The sequence below is a fragment of the Patella vulgata genome, chromosome 5 (genome assembly GCF_932274485.2).
Source record: "Patella vulgata chromosome 5, xgPatVulg1.2, whole genome shotgun sequence".
Taxonomy (NCBI): domain Eukaryota; kingdom Metazoa; phylum Mollusca; class Gastropoda; family Patellidae; genus Patella; species Patella vulgata.
The window spans coordinates 56,606,747-56,611,294 of NC_065883.2; positions in this window are offsets into that span (position 1 = coordinate 56,606,747).

Here is a 4,548-nt window from a genome sequence, read left to right on the forward strand (position 1 = left end):
GGGAATCGTCAAGTGCAAGCAACGAGCCAGAGAACTAGTGTTTTGGCCCGGTATGAGTAAGCAGATTGAGGACATGGTGAGCCGATGTGGAGCGTGTCTCATGTACCGGAACAAAGAACCCAAGGAACCGATGATTATTCAGCCGATTCCAACGCTACCGTGGAGCAAAGTAGGAGCTGATCTATGTGAATACGACGGGCTCCATTATTTGATTATGGTCGACTATTTTTCAAACTTTATAGAAGTCGCCCCACTACTACGAGATACCCGAACTAAAACCGTTATCAAGCACCTAAAAGAAAATATAGCTCGTTATGGTATCATGGACACTCTTACCAGCAACAACGGACCGCAATTTGCGAGCGTAGAATTTAAAGATTTCATGTCAGCATACGGTATAAAACATGTGACATCGTCGCCTTTACATCAACAGTCGAACGGACTCGCTGAGAAAGCAGTACAGACGGTGAAGAACATTATTAAGAATTGCTTACAAACGGGAGACGACGTGTATTTATGTTTACTCGAGTTGAGAAACACTCCTCGTGACGAAGAAATTGGATCACCAATGCAACGATTAATGGGCAGACGTGCGAAGACACTACTCCCAATAACGGAACACCTAAGAAAACCTAAAACGTCAGATCCGTGCAAAGTGACGGATCGATTGCTACGTCATCGACAACATCAGAAGGTCTACTACGATAAGGGAACTAAAGCTAAGGAGGAAATTTATCCAGGTGACGCAGTACGAATTCGAACACCTCAAGGATGGAGACCAGCCGAATTAGTGAAAGGAACGACTTACCCGCGATCGTACATTGTCAAAGCAGGTGATCGAGCGAACGAATATCGGAGGAATACAGAACTACTCATGAAAACGCGAGAAGAACCACACAGAATTGTCGCAAAAGAATCTTCTGATACCGTTTTATATCCCCAGGGTTTAAACATACCAAAGAACGGAATGGACATACCTGTGGCCCCGAGTCAAAACGTAAATAGAAACAAGTTACACGCGTCCGTGACAGATTTAAAGCAGTCACAAATCACGCTCAACAAAAATGTTGAACAAACGTATACGACACGTCGTGGTCGAGAAATCCGTAGACCAAGCTACCTGAAAGACTGTATGTGAACTTGATACTCATTAACTGTGTTTTTTGTTCTTTTGTTTTTTTTATTGAACAGTGTTCTAGTGAACTTATCTGGTCAGCTCGTGGAAGAGAACTTTGAATATCTAACCTTGTTCGGCATAAATATACCTTAATACTGTATTTAAGGTTCTAAAGTTATTTCATAAATATTTTTCGAATTTAAATGGTTGATGCAACCCTATTTCAAGTATATGTTAATTACAGTTTTTTTTAAAAAAAATTAAAGAAAGGGGATGCAATGTATTTGTACATCATAAGGACACAGATCACCAAATATTCCTACGCCGTCACCCACGAAACAAGGGCCAAAGCTATTTTTAGTCTTCCTCTCCCTTTTCCTTTTTCCCCCTTTTGCATGGCGATTTTTGTTGACTTTTTGGTGTAGAATCGAGGAAAAGGGTTTGAAAATACATTTTCTGCCAGGTTTTGGTGAATATTCATAATTTTGATGCGGAAGGATACAAGAGTTGAGAGGTTGGTTAGGTTGAAATGTAGGGCCTGAAATTGCATGTTTACTTGTCTCTACTTCCAGCTTGTGTATCTCAAGTTTTTCATGAAGAACCTCATACGTGCTTTTGGGTAAGTGGTTGCCACATGTTGCTCCATCTGTGGTAGAAAGCGTTCTACCCAACGAAAATTTGGGAAAAAGTTAGAGCCGGTCTAAGATACGAGAATTAACATTGGAGTCAATGGGGAAATCTTTAGTGATCTGTGTCCATAACATGATAGTTTAGTTATTGGAGTTATTTCCCCTTAACGAATGTATACTGTACGCATGTCTTGAGTAATAAAACTTCCATTCCTGCCTAGCTCATGGCGTCGTGACCATCGTTCATTACAGTGGGGTTTGGTGAAGGTGAAGTGGAGATCATTTGGTTGTAGCTGGTGATGTTTTGGAAAGCGATTTGATTTTCTTGTCGGCTTCCGGAAGAAGGGGGAATATTTTTGGCGAAGAGCTTTGTTGTTGGGGAAAGCTGCTCTGGTCACCTTGAGTAGATCTAGCATCTGCTCGTGTATCCTCGGTCCACTTTCCTCCCTGTTGTTGAGCCTGACATGTATCACTATTTCCTCTGGTGCAGGTCCTATGTAGTTCTGGAGGATCTGTTTGGTGTGGCTGATCTTGGCTCCAGAATAGCTATGGCTCTCCCAGTCCCCGAGGAAGGATACAATCCTAGCCAGGTTAGATGATCCAATAACCAGGGTCTTTGCCAGGCCGGGGGTAGGTACCATAAATCCTTCCCGTAGCTGCGAGGTCTCTGGTGGAAGATCTGGTAGTGATTCTAGGGCTAGGAATGATGGGAGATCTAGGGGACAGACAGTTGACAAGTGCGTTCAGTGGCGATATAGATCCCGAGGAAGTAGACGAACGAGACACAACCTGGGGCAAACTGGTTGGTCTAGCTGGTTGTGTTTCGTTTTGGCGTGTCCCGGAGAAGGTTGTGTGTAATGTGCATTGGTGATGGGGGAGGGTGGGTGACAGTTTTAGGGACCATGAAGTCGCTTGGTATAGGAGTTCTTGGCCCATGCTAGGGCGTGGCTAGAGTACTCTTGTACAACATCTTTGGTAAAGTGACTTCAATTACCTATGACGAAATATTGAGCTAGCCTTATCACTTAGCAGTAACGACCCAGCATAGTTCTTCATCTATTTCAAATCGAAGCGGTAACGCTGTTGCTATGTAAGGACAGCCATTTTAATTTCCATGACAAACACATAATAACATATTATGGTTAAACGAGGCGAGTACACTTCAGTGCTTATATTGACAGTATCTATTAATGAATCGCACTTTGATTAATTTAACGGACATTTTTTGGAAATTTTGCGAACGTTGTGTCTGTACATTGGACTAGATGTGTTTAAATAGTCATAAAAGTATAACATTATCTTGAAAGGTAAAACTAAATAGACCTAAACTCATGAGAATATCTCAATGTTGTTTTTGTTAGCAAAACATGTACATTAGAATAACTCAACGTTTTTAGCAATGTTTTCGTCGCTAGCACCCGAGCATTCCACCGCTTCCTTGTCAGTGATGTGGGAAAGGTGTCTATGGAAGGCACGAGTATACCATTGGCAACATGTTAAAGATCCCCTGTCAGTTAAAGAACGAAATAATAGTAGGCCAAAACGAACATGACAGTGTCAATGTCATGAAACAGTTTAAACAGGAAACAGACATGGAACTATCGTTGGCTCTTTTGGCATTTACATCACCCCATGGTTGCATTCTGGTCTCTACAAAGTTTGGTATGCAGATTTATTCGATCATATAAATTATTTCCTCTATCAGTTTTCAGTGTAAATTGTTAACAGTTGAGAAATTCATTCAACGGTTTGTCGTTTGATGTCACAGCCTTTGGAAACAAAAGATTATCAATTTTTTTAGGAATTATAGCATACATTACCCATTGTGTGCCAAAATACAACTGCAGTAATACAGTTTAAACATTAGCGTATGGGTTTGTTCCAGTGGGTGAATTATCTCCAGGGGTTTATTGTATTTGGCAAAAGGTCATTCAAAATCGGGGATAAACACAAAAAGAGACGACATTTCTCTTAATAGACGTGACAGATGTTATATTTCCGCTGACAAATATGATCCTGTCTGATGAATATGCAATGGCGCCCGTGGGGCTGACAAGAAAAGCATGTCCACTACCAAGTCGTTCTGATAAGATTAAACCGAGGCTGGCTCGTGTGCCAATTTTTATACACCTAAAGGAACCGCTGGCAGTTGGAATTCAAAGAAGAGTAGCAGGAAACGCCGTCTTCCTGGCAAACTTCCCCCATTTGTATTGCTCAACAAGTAACCTCAGAAATAAAAAATACCGTATGCTATAGTCTAACCGTATGCATGCCTCAAAATGATCGACATTTTGTGTTAATCAGACTATCAATTTTCAGCTGATCGCCCACGCATCCCAAGTCTTGGTCCGATGTACTTTGAAACTATAGAAGCTAAGCTTTGGGGCCACTAATCCCGGAAAGCCCCGAGGCACGATTTTAGTTCAGAGAATATTTTAGACAGGACGTTTATGGGTCAATCGCTATTGTACTATGAAACATTATATTGACTGTGGTCTTTCAAAACTTTATTTCACCATTCCACGGCTTGAAAACTATAAAGCATGAGACATTTTTATTCGCACAAGTGAATCAGGCCCGTAACTAAAAAGTTTCACCCCCCACCCCACCCCGCCGTGATAAATTTTTCGACCACAAAAAAAAATAGATATACATATACATTGCAGAACTCCCAAGAACACTTCCCGCCACCCTCGTTGCTCTGAGGTGGTTACGGCCCTGAAGTGAATAGAACAAGTTTATGTGTTAGTATTTTTAACATATGCTTCAGTAATGGAAGTAACTCGTCCTCTTGAACCACAC